Raw genomic sequence first — 12,942 nt, 5'->3', positions numbered from 1 at the left:
CCTTTGGGTATATCCCCAGTAAAGGGATTGCTGGGTCAAATGGAATTTCTATTACTAGATCCTTGAGGAATCGCCACACTGTCTTCCACAATGGTTGAACTAATTCACACTCCTACCAACAGTGTAAAAGCATTCCTATTTCTCCACATCCTCTCCAGCATCTGTCGTTTCCAGATTTTTTAATGATCGCCATTCTAACTGGTGTGAGATGGCATCTCCATGTGGTTTTGATTTGCATTTTACTGGTTTTTACAGTCATGCCGTGAGGGCCTGGAAACTGTGTCACTGTCTTGACAATGGTGTGCAGGGCCTTCAAAATGAGGCCTGCGGGCCAGCAGCACCCGACGTAGCCCTGGGAAACTTGTCAGAAGAATTCAAAATGTTTATTCTCAGCCCCTCCCCTGGACGTGTGTGGCAAGGCCCAGGAATCTGTGTTTGAACTGTGGAGGTTCAGGTGGACACACTTGGATACAGAGGCCTTTTCACTGGTAGATGCTGCCACTGGAGAGGAATTAGGATGTTGTGTTTGGAGTCAAATTGCCTGGGTTCAAACCCCAGCCTCACTGCTCTTCTGTCCCTTAACTTTGTGGTATCAGGTGAGTTACTTTTTTTCACTTACTTATCTTTTTTTTTTTCTTTTTTTGAGACAGAGTTTTGCTCTTGTTGTCCAGATTGGAGTGCAATGGCACAGTCTCTGCTCACTGCAACCTCCACCTCCTGGGTTCAAGCAATTCTCCTGCCTCAGTCTCCCAAGTAGCTAGAATCACAGGCAACTGCCACCACGCCCAGGTGATTTTTGTATTTTTAGTAGAGACAGGGTCTCACCATGTTGGCCATGCTGGTCTCAAACTCCTGACCTCAGTTGATCCTCCCGCCTCAGTCTCCCAAAGTGCTAGGATTACAGGCATGAGCCATTGCTCAGTTGCTTATCTTAAAATGATAACACCTTGGCAATAGCGTAAGGGGCAGTGGGGTACATTCTGGAGTTCTTGCAAGTGCGTATCCTCATTCTTTGTCAATCCCAGAGGGCTCTTCTCCCAAGCACCCCACCAGCTAGATGGGTCTGAGATACCTGTGAGAAATAATTCAACAAGTCTTTTACATATGAGCCAATTTTCTGGTCTAAGTTAAATCGGAGTGATGAGGACATCTGCTTGGAGGGTGAGTTCTAAAGCCCCAGGAATTAGATGACAACTTGAGCTGGGGTGAAGGAAGGCAAGTGGGATGGGGAGAGACGGCTGGCTTGTGCAGAAGTGAGGCTTCGGGAGGGAGGCAGGGCCACTCGGCAGCCTGCATGTTCCAGAAGTGACCATGGCAAGATGTCTGTCCCACAGGGCTTGTAGCACCTCGTGCTGCTCCCTCAGAGGACAGTGTCTCATGTCCCCCCTGTTTGACTCCGGGTGGGCTTTTGCGATGGCCTTTGTAATGTTCTGGAGGAGATGCTGCTGGGCTCCCGGTCCCTCTTAGAGAAAGCGAGCAGCTTCTAGTTGGCTCTCTTTCTGAACACGCCCCTTTTGGAGCCCTCTGGAAAGGAAGACACTGAGCAAGCAAATAATATCTTTGGACACTCATTTTCTCAGACCATTTTTCTAGAGATGGTAAAATTTCCCCTGCAATGAATCAGGCAATAGATCAAAATATTGGCCCGGTGTTTGGGGAGAATGACAGCATGCTCTTCGGCTGAGCTCTCTCTCTCTCTCTTCCTTTCCTTTTTGTTTCTCATTCTCTCTTCTCTGCATCCCCACTCTCTCCCCTAGGTCCTCTTCTCTCTCTCTGTCCTTCTCACCCTCTTCATCACTGGGCTCTCTTTACGTGCTGCTCTTCTAGAGAAGTAATCCCAATGTAAGATATATGGGACGTTTTTGATGGTTTTCCTCCCAGAATCCTGTTCATGGGGTCTAGCAGAGCACGCATCCCAAGAATCCTGATTCCTGAAATTGTAACTGCTGACATTTGGGGACAAAGGCCTTGTTTCTGTGCTATCAAATAACTAGTATTTGTGTGAACACACACATACACACACACACACACACACACGCCACTCCAGTACTTACTTATATGCATGCACACACACACACACACACACACCACACACACACACACACACGTCACCTTCTTCCAGTAGGAAGAAAGAAAAGGGAAAGAAGCTCTTTCTCCATCACCCAAGTTCTTTGCTATTGGTATTAGTTTGTTCTCATGCTGCTGTAAAGAACTGCCCAAGACGGGGTAATTTATAAAGAAAAAAGTTCAAATTGACTCACAGTTCCCCATGGCTGGGGAGGCCTCAGGATATTTAAAATCACAAAGGAATGCACTTCTTCACAGGGTTGCAGGAGAGAGAATGAGTGCCAGGCAAAGGGGGAAACCCCTTCTAAAATCATGAGATCTCATGAGAACTCACTCACTGTTACAGTTACAGCATGAGAGAAACCACTCCCATGATTCAATCTTCTCCACCGAGTCCTTCCCTTGACATGAGGGAATGATTACAATTCAGGGTGAGATTTGGGTGGGGGCACAGAGCCAAACCCATCAATACTGATTTATTATTTACTGATCTTTTCTAATTCCTAGAATTCATTTGGGCCTTGTACTGTCTTTTGGTGCTGGTTTAACCACAATCTTTACTGTGTTAGGAAAAGTCTCCTGACTCCGTAGGCTCAGCCTTGCAAAAATGGTTTCCTCTGTATTTTTATCCAGTTCTTTAGAGTAGGCATGGGCTTTTATTGATTGACACATCTTTATAAAAAGACTCTTCTCCTTCCATCCTTCTCCAGAAAGACATTTCTTTTTCTTGAAATTTCATAAATTTATGGTTATGTTTAGTAAGAACAGCAAGAACAGCAGCGATGATAGTAGAGTTGTAATAATTGATCCATATGCTCAACTTTTATGATGCGCCATGCTTTTTTTTAACATGTATAAATTCCTTGATTCTTTGGGAAGTCAGTCAGTAGGTTTGGGATGAGGCTAACTGCCCCTGTCTTCCCATCAGGGGAGCTGCCACTCAGACCAGTTCAATCATCAGATGCCATCCTCTGGTCTTGGGAATTGTGTAAGGATGAGAATGTGACCCACAATACCCTGTAAGAATAGATTATGGCAGTAGGTTGGGGGAGGGGGATAGAGAAGGTCTCCTGCTGTGAGATCAGAGCTGTAAACTTCATGGAAGCAGGGGCTTTGTGCTTGTCCCTCACTCTCATGGAGAAAGACTGGACATGAGGTGATCCCTAGGAAAGCAATCCAGGGGGCAAGGGAGGGGACACGCCGAGAACATTTGAACACAGAGTCAGCCTCGCTTCAGCTCCACGTGTCTCCTGAAATTCCATTTACATGAGCTAGCATTTTTTTCTGTAACTCAGATTGAGTTCAGTTTTGTCGTTTGCGATCAGAGTCCTGGTAGTACAATGACTATGGCCATTTCATGGATAGCAAGCTGCAGCTCGCAGAGCCGAGGTCATCTTCTCCAGGTCCCAGAGCCGCTATGTGGCTGAGCTGCAATTCAGAGCATGGTGACTCAGCTTGCAAGCCTGTGCTCCCCGCCCCTGTGGCGCTCTTCTCCCAGGCTAGCACAGAAGGACTCCTTAAGACACGGATGGGGGATTCACCCCCAGAGGTCCCGAATCAGCAGGTCTTGGGAGGGGACTGAGAACTGATGTTTTTATCAAGTACCCAAGTGATGCTGATGCTGCTGGTGTGCATTCCACATTCTGGAAGCTCCATTCCCTGCTTGGCTGCCTTCCGGATGGAGCCCTAGAGCTGAGCTCCCAGCCATGGGCATGGCAGTACTGAGGAGCGTTGCTTTAGGGTAATGGGTTAATACGCTAAAAGGGTGTGTGGTGAGTAGGCTGACCATTTCTCTCTCTTATTGTACAAAACATGGCTAAGCCTTGGGTTTTCTCAGCTGTAAATCACTGAAATCTGAATAAAATTACCCCTACAATGAATCAATCAATAGATTAAAATATTGGCCCAGTGTTCAGGAAGGACTGAAGGATCCTCACTGAGCTCCCTCTTTCCTTCTCTCTCTTCTCCCCACCACACTCCCTCCCCTGTGTTCTCCTCTCCTGTTTTCTCCCTGTCTCCCTATCCTTTGCTGGGTTCCCTTTATGCATAGCTCTCACTCTGTCCCAGCACAGGTGGGCTCTTGGGGTTTGACAGTCAGCCAGTCGGGCAGCTCCGTGTGATGGGGTGGTATTCCCTGGCAGCCCTGACAAATACACGTGCTAGAGGAGGCCCTGAATGACTGGACCTTGGCTTGGACCCACCTTGGTCATGCTGTGGGCCGAGGAAGGCTGTGTCATCAGAAAGAAGGAGAGGGCTGGAGAAACATGCTGGAAAGACGAACAGCGAAAAGATTTTCCTGGACCATCCTGGCCCAGTGTAACCATGAGTCGTTTAAGCTGGAGGAAGGTGGGAGAGTGCTCAGAGTGTTGAGACAGGAGAGGGAGGAGGAGGGACTCGAAGCATGAAGAGACTCAACTCAGTACTGCTGGCTGGGATGATGGAGGAAGGGGGCTACAAGCCAAGAGATGCAGGCTCCCTCTCGATGCTGGGCAGGGCCCGCGGCTGACCGCAAGGAGATGGGACCTTGGTCCTGCAGTCGTGAGGAACGTGTTCCACTACTGCAGTGAATAGGCAAGAAAGCAGGTTCTCTCCGGAGCCTCTAGAGAGAAACCGCAACCCTAAGGACAACTTGATTTTGGCCCCGTGAGACCTACACCTGCCCTCTTAGTGCCACAGGTTGAGACAGGAAATTGATGTTGTTTTAGTCACTGAATTTGTGGCAAAGTGTTATAGCAACAGTGGAAAAGCTAAGGAAGCACCAAAGACCCCAGATGTGTCAAATCAAGAGCGATGAGCCCTGCTGCAATCCCTGGCTCATGGTGTCACCTGCAGGGTCCATCATCCACCCTGAGATGCAGTTTCTTTGCCTTTAAAATAGAAATAACACAACCAACCTCCCAAGGTTGCTCTTTTAATTGAATAACATTATTCTTGTAAGGCACCCAGCACATACTAGGTGTTCAATAATTGTTAAATTATGAAGAAGAACAGAGAAAAAAGGAGAAAAAGAAACTCCTTTGATATTTTTTGGACTTTTAAAAATGAACTGGGTCAAAAAGAAATACAGCTTGAATATAAGTTGCAGACTAATTCAGTTTTGAAGTCTTTTGAGAGCTTTTATATTTTCATCTCTATAAAATGGTGGAGTGCTGAAAATACTGCCAAATACATTAAAATTTCATCAGAAGGTGCAGTATGAGGCCACGCCTTATTTTTCTTGAAAGGAAAGGAATGTGAAGGGGACAGAACAAGAAACACATAATTTCAAAAGCCCACGTCCAAATGCATCTATTTTATGACATTTAAAATCACAAACAGATTCCAATGCCTTGGCTGTAGTGCCACAGTGAGTGGAATAGCAAGCACATTAACACCGAATTATCTCTGTATTAAAAGGTTCACCTTGTAGGTGCCCGAATGAGCATGCTTCCCTTCGTGTGGCTGGGTGTGGGTTTTTCTTTTGCATTACATTCTCCTGTCACACAGAACAGACTTGACCCAACTTCCATTCTTGCTGTATTTCCCTGTCTTTTAGGATGGACACAGAGCCTTGGAGTCTGGGGTTGGTGTCGCATATCCACCACCAACCAGGCTGGGCCGTGGGCTGGCCATTCAGCCTCTGTGATTCTCTGTGCTGGCACCCGTAGGGTGGGGACAGCAGTGGAACTATCTGATTGATTGGGTGGCTGGAGGGTGGGACAAGAGAACCCCTAGAAGGCACTCGGCAGAGCAGCCCCCAAAACCCACAGGCCATACCTGTTCTTATCACCTCCACTCTCCCCCTTAACAGCCCAGATGCCGAGTGTCCGACCCAGGCTGCTGTTTATTAGCTCCAGCGTCATGTAAGTGAAGGTCATTCAAGGTCTCTGGATCTTATCAGCCTGTCTTTTACCTCTCAGCTCCTAGATGCTCTGATCATTGATTGGTTGCTGCTATTCTAGGAGGGTGTGCATTCAAAATATTTATCATCCTCCCCCTGCCCACCCGACCACCCACGCCTCGAATACTCCGGGGTGAGGGCTTATCCTCAAATCATTGGTAGGGACCAGGCCCACACACGTGCAGTGTGGAATTGTCCTTTCCTCATTGGTTTATTAACAGAAAATCATTTTCTAACTCACTATTACAATAACAGCGATTGTTGCAATTGAATTGCAATTCAAGGTGTCTTACAGTGATTCAATGGTTATTTTTATTTCACAGTTACAGGTGTTGTTAATAACTCATAAGGGTTACAGCCATCATCCACTCCTATAGCTTCAAGTTGTCTGCAGTGAAGCAAGGGGGCAGGAGTTCCTGGTGGGCAGAAGGGCTTTAGCGATCCCCTGGATGGGTTTAGGGACTCATCCAGCTTCTGTTTCATTCCTGTACTCATCCCCCTGCCGCTTCTACCTGTTCAAGGCTTCTGAGGGACTGTCGGGTCGGAGGCCTGTCAGACCTGTCAGGAAGTTCTGTCTGACTTGACATCTGACCTTTCTGCTGAGGGGCCAAGGTCAGGTGGTGGAGGGAGAGCTGCATTCCTGCTGCTCTGCACGGGGTGGATAAACCCACTTCAGATACCACCTCTCTCCAAAGCTCAGGCCACTTAAGATACAAACACAGAAAACCCACAAGAACCTTTCTCAGGGGATGTGGGTCTCTGATTTGGGATTTCTCTTGAGATAAGGATTTGAGCGATTGAAGGAAACACCAGTTGGAGAGCGAGGAAGTGAGGTGGGGAGGGAAGGGGGTTGCATCCTTGAAGGCGCATCCCGAAGCTATACCCCACAAGGCAGCTGACCCTGCTTGCAACCTCTGCGGCGCCATGAGGGACGTGGAGGAAACGTCTCTGCACCGTCCGGAGGAGGTGTGGGGCAGCAAGGGCCCATCTGTAGCCTCCACCCTTCCAGGGCCAAGGCTGCTCCCATCACCGACTCTGCCCTCAGGCAGGGCGGGGAGTGCCCACCACGTAGCAGCCTTCTGTGTGTGGAGGGGGGTCCTCACCTGTCTCCGGCCAGCTCCTTCCTTCAGCCTGACACCTGGGGCTCCTGGCAACTTGAGGTCTGACCGCCTGGCTGTAGTGGTGGCAGTGACAGAGAGAAGGCTTAACAGAATCTCCGGGCATTTTGGATCTGTGGGTGAGCCACACCCTTCCTGCAGCCTCCATGCCCCTGTCTGACAGGCTCACACAACCAAAAAATTAGGATTTGAATACTAAGCATCACTAGGTGTCAAGGCCAGTAAAAGCGGTAGCATGAATTACTTGAATTCAGTGTCTGTGATCCTCAATGGCTGTCCAGACTGAGCTGTGCCAGGCAGAGTGTCCCTGCTCCGTATCCGTCCCCAAGGGTGGCCATGGTATTGGTGAGAGCGGGAAGCAGTTTTTCTCAGAATCTCTTAACAGATTCTTTAGGAAAGAATCTTACAGGATGAGTATTAGGTGTGTAAAAGGAGGGTGTCTTCTGCAAACTGCAGGGGCACTGTTGCCAGTGTATGTCTGTAGCCAGTGCCATTTCTACCTAGAGAGGGCCCAGGAGAGGGGCGGTCAGGGCAGAGCACTGTCTGTGGCTGAGCCAGTACCTCGGGTGGAAAGAAGCTGATAGAATCCCTGTTGGGCAGGTCCCACCCCACCCCCAGCCTAAGTGTCAGCGCTTTGGAGCCCAGGCACTGGCTGGGGTGGGTGGGAGGTCACTCTCTCCTCACCTCTGTCTGGAGCTCTCTGAGGATGCTGACTAGCAGGTGCAGTATGTTGCACTTCCTGCTGGCCTGGGGCAGCCAGCGTGGCCTCTCCAAGTGGAGTTCCAGGCTGCCGTGCAGTCAGGTGAGAGAGGACGCCTGGGTGGATGGTGAGGATGGAGCCATGGCCTCAAGCTGGTGGACAGGTATCTGGAAAGGACTCCTATCGGGACACTCAGAAATTTCTGGGGCCACTTTGAGTATCCTCATTTCGCCCGTCAGGCCAGTAGGTAGGTATTGGTGGAGGGTGTCTACTCGCCAGCGTGGGGCAGCCTACCCCTTAGGAAACACAGGGAACCCCAGCTGATGGACAGGCTATAGAGTAACAAGCCTCAAGATTAGGAACTTGTTTCATGTTAAAAGGAGGCTAAAGAGACATGAGAGCTAAACGCACCGAGTGATCTGGGCCTGGATCCTGCAGAGGAGGAACTCCTGTAAAGGATAACTGACGAAACTGGAATCTGATCTGTAATTTAGATTTTTGTATTAATGTTATACTTTCTGAAGTAAGTGGCTGTGCTGTGACTGCGTAGTAATTCTTGTTCTTAGGGTGTAGACACTGAATACCACGGAGAAATGGGCACGGTGGGTGCATCCTGCCTAAAAATGGCTCAAAACCACAAACTTGCACACACGCCTGTGCACACATATGGAAAACTTGACGAAATGTTAAAAATTAGTGAATCTGGGTAAAAGCTGTGTTGGAGATCTTTGTGCTATTCTTGCAAATTCTTTCATAACTTTGAAAATAATTTCAAAATAAAACGTTTCTCAAAAAAGGTATTTTGAACTTACATTTTAGTTACAACTTAGGCCAGAAGAGCACACCCATAGGTGCACACACAAGATTGTCTCCCTGAAGGTAAACAGCCCCCCCCCACTACTCTTAACCCCACCCCACCCTCTCACCCAGCGTGGTTCACGGAACACCCAGGCAGCCCCACTGCAGATGCCAGCATTCGGGCGCATCCACTCCGGAACTCTGATTTGGGACTCACACTTGAAACAGCCAGTTGTGTTTTTTCCATCCTCATCCTCTTATTCCACGTGGCCTCTTCTGCTCTTTGCTCTAAAGCTGAGTCTTGCCGAGCCCCGAGGCCCCTCCAAACGGATCATGAATGCGTCACAAGGCCTGTATGTCAAGCCAGATTCTTCCCAACCCACTAGCAAAATTGGGTGAAAATCTGTCCAGTCCTTTTGGCATGATGCCATGAAAGATACTTAATTTTTTGGTTGGGTGACCCTGTCAGGCAGGGGCATGGAGGACACACAGAGTGCGTAGCTCAAGCACAGACCCTCCTGGGGAAGCCAGTATCCAAAACGCCCAGGCACAGGAGCTGTTGAGTCACTTTCATCAGAGAGATGGACAGGCACGGGGCCAAGCACTCACCCTCAGACCTGGTGATGTTGCTCGAGGTGCCGTTATATTAGAAAATGATGGGAAATAGAACAGGGACACACAGGCAAAGCATCTGTCCAGTGCTCAAATCAGGTGCAAAGTGTAAGAAATGAGAGGACCCCACAGTGTTGCTGGGGTCTTCCTTTCTCAGCGTCTCCTTGAAGCTGAGGGCAAGGAGAGGCTGGGTCCTGCCGGAAGAGGCATTTGCATGAGAAGGAAATCTGCCCATGACCCAGGAGGAAAGCGGGTGCTGTCTGAGGTGCAGCCTGGCAGCAGCTGGAATCAGGGCAGGCGGTGCAAGGCCGCTGAGGACACGGAAACTGAATACGAACAAGGACACTCCCAGGGATTCGTAAACCTGCCAGCCAGGTGTCCTCTCCGCAGCCCATTTGCAGATGGCAGAAAATCTCCCAATCTGCAGGGAGGAGCTTCCTAGGGACCCTGGAGAGAGCGTGGTGTTTCCGCGAGTTCACATAGAATGATCTCGGACGGAGCTGAGGAGGGGTGAGCGGGGGACTGGCCACCCTATGTTAGGTTCTTAAAATTTTAATGTTCCTTTTAATTTGTGAGGTCAATATTTTCTTTTCTCTGTGCTGGGAAAGGCTGTGTTATGGGGGTCAACGTGGGGTCCTCTCCTCGCTGGAAGGCCATGGTCTCTCGTGTCGTATTCACTGGCTTCCTGGCAGACTCATAACGAGCCCACAGACCTGCTGTGGAATGAAGTCAAAGCTGTGAGTGTGTCTGGGCAGCTCATTCTCCTCTCCCAGCGCCAGGGAACTTTGTTCTCTCAGTCACTCATGTATTCAGCAGCTATTTTGGAGCAGCTGTTATGGACCAGATGCTTACAGCTGTCACACCACCAGGTGATGAGGTGAGAGCTGTGAGCAAAACGGCAAAGCCCCTGTCCCGGAGGTCACGCTTTAGCCAGGAGATACATGGAGATAGGGGAGCAGACAGCCCCATGGGGTGCACTGTGAGATGCCAGCTACAACGATGAAGCAGCTCAGGGCTGGAGGGGGTGGCTGGAGATTAGTCAGGGCAAGTCTTTCTGGAAAACTGCAAGGCCTCCTGAGCCCAGGGGACAAGGTGCCTTCAGATGAATTAGGGGTCAGCGTGTGTGAGCAGTGCAGGAAGAGCTGGGATGCAGGAAAGAGTGGGAGAAGCACCGCCCGTGGGGCTCAGGGAGGGTTTGGACTGCATCTGAGTGACAGGAAAACTGGGTTTGGAGCCAGGGAAATGACATAGTCAGAGTGCGATTTCATAAGGAGCAGATGTTGAGCGGAGATGGGGTGTGGGGTCAAGAGCAGAAGTGGAGGGACGAGGCACTAGGCATCAGGGCCAGTCAAAGCATTAGGGTGACCCTACTTGAATTCAGTGTCTGTGATCCTCAATGGCTGCCCAGACTGAGCTGAGCGAGGCAGTGTCCCTGTTGGGTATCCATCCCCATTGGTGGTCATGGTATTGTTGATCATGGGAAGCAGCCACCTCTTAGGGGATATTCTTGATGGGCTAGACCGATGCTTCTCAACAAGGGGGATTCTTCCCCCATGGCAGACATTCAGCGACGTCTGGGGGCATCATCATTGGCATATTTGAGGGTTGTGGTCCTGGCATCTAGTGGGTGCAAACCAGGGGTGGCGCTCAGTGTCCTAAAGGGCGCAAGACGACCCCACCTCAGAGTAATGTCTGACGCAGAAAGTCCCCAGGGATGAGGCTGAGAAACCTTGTGCCAGACACAGGATAAAAGCGATGTGCACTCTGCTTCATTTCATAGGAATGAAATGAAGGAATATGGGGGGCGGAGTTATGATTCTCATTGTGTAGTTGGGGAAACTGAGACACGGAAGGCTGAGCTGTCTGATGCGATGCAGCTGGGGGGCAACCGAGCTGGAATTGGAACCCAGGTCTGTCTGACTCTGGAGTCTGTGCCTGTTAAGTGATGCAGAAATTCAGAACACTCATGCTGAGGCCCAGCAGGGGCCCAGCACACATGGGGGCCCCAGGGAATAAAGAACCTTCTCTTTGTTTTGAGATGCAAGTTCTTCAGGACCTTCGAACTGCTGCCTCCCATCTTCCCCTGCTCCGAACCATTTGACGATCCCCTTGGATTGTTCAACCTCCCCAGAGCCACCCAGAACATTGACACCACTGCCCTCTTACTCATCAAAAATGCACCCTGTGAGGCCGGCAAGCCAGAGTGTAAGGAATCTCAAGGTGAGGGTTGAGGAGAAATGGGTTCATTTGAGTTCAGCAGCAGGTGAGTGGCTCTGTGGGAACCATGCCCAGTTGTAAAACAGGTGAGATTCCAAATATGAAAAACACCTTCCTCCTGCCCCAGGCCCCTTTCTTATGCAAATCCAGCAGGAAGCCAGTGGTTTCCAGCATGGGGATTCCTGGACTGCGTCACATAGTAGGTGACCCCTGAAGGCTCCCTGCACCTGCTGTATCTAATGGATGTGTGTGTGTGCGCGTGTGTGCGTGTGTGTGCGCGTGTGTGTGTGTGCGCGTTTGAGTTGATGACTGATTGTATGAACTCAGTTCTGCAGACCTGTGGATGCTCACCACATGCACTGCCTGCACTTGCTTCTGTCTGTGTGCACCTGCTCATGCAACACCTTCATGGCAAACCCAGGGGCACATACACCAGGGGAATTGCAGGATCCAGTGGTGCCATCTGCACCCAGCAGCCTTTCCAGGAGAAAAGACTGACTGAGCACTCAGCCATCAGTGTCACCTGTAGCAGAGGCTCTAGAGCAAAAATTATTTTATGAGCATCGCAGTGGAAGTCTCCATTTACCATCATGAACTGGAAAAGTGGGAAGGCGGAGGAAGAGCTAAGTTACTGAAACAAGGTGAGGACCCACTGACCAACCGAAGTGTGGAATAAGGCTGTTTCTGTGAGGACTTTCAGCTGCTTAATGACATATATTCCTCTTCCTGTTGTAGATGAGACACCCGCGAACATCCCCTCCTCACTCAGAATCCCGTGCAAAACCACCAAGACCTTGGACAAGGAGATAATGAAGATTTTCTGCAAAAAAATAAAAATAAAAAAAGAAAGAAATTTGGAATGAATCTATTTTTGCCACTTCAAGTGTGGGTTCACCTGATCCATAATTGCCATGTTCTTGCTCATTTTGCCTCTCTGCCCCAAACTATTGATTTGATTTGGGAGATAAATATGCTGTGGTGTTATTTAGAGTCAACCTGCTTCTGAGTGTGGGTTAGGGGAGTGGGGAGGAGATAATGGCGCTGAGCAGAATTTTAATCAGATTTAGCGGTCTCTACCTGCTCCTGTAAGTAATCAAATACTCCTGTCCCGAGGGCAGAGATTCACACAATGTATTTCCATTAAAAAATTACTCTTTAATCAACTTCCTTCTACTCAGGGCCATTGGAGGGGCAGGAGGGCCAGGCATTCTTGCCCAGGCCAACCTGATGGTGGACACTTGCTGGGACACGGCCCAGTCTCTGGAACAAAATCTTCTTCATTCGTGGTGAGATGGAGGTGTTGTCTTTTTTTTTTTTTTTTTTTTTTAACCTAGAGTCTATTTATTCATCTATTTCCCTTTCATATGTTTAAAAGGCAAAGCTAAGAAAGGGCTAGGTGGTCTCTGAATCCTCTCTTCTCTTTCTCCCTAAAGAGGTGCATGTTTCTGTCTAGACCATTTGGTGACTGGAGATGCCCGCAGCGTTTAGTTACTTACTCAGCTATGCCTCTCTCTCTCTCTCTCTCTCTCTCTCTCTCTCTCTCTCCCCCC

Source organism: Sapajus apella, unplaced genomic scaffold (genome assembly GCF_009761245.1).
Source record: "Sapajus apella isolate SASKATOON/1434 unplaced genomic scaffold, GSC_monkey_1.0 scaffold96, whole genome shotgun sequence".
Taxonomy (NCBI): domain Eukaryota; kingdom Metazoa; phylum Chordata; class Mammalia; order Primates; family Cebidae; genus Sapajus; species Sapajus apella.
Note: the sequence above shows the minus strand (reverse complement) of the source record.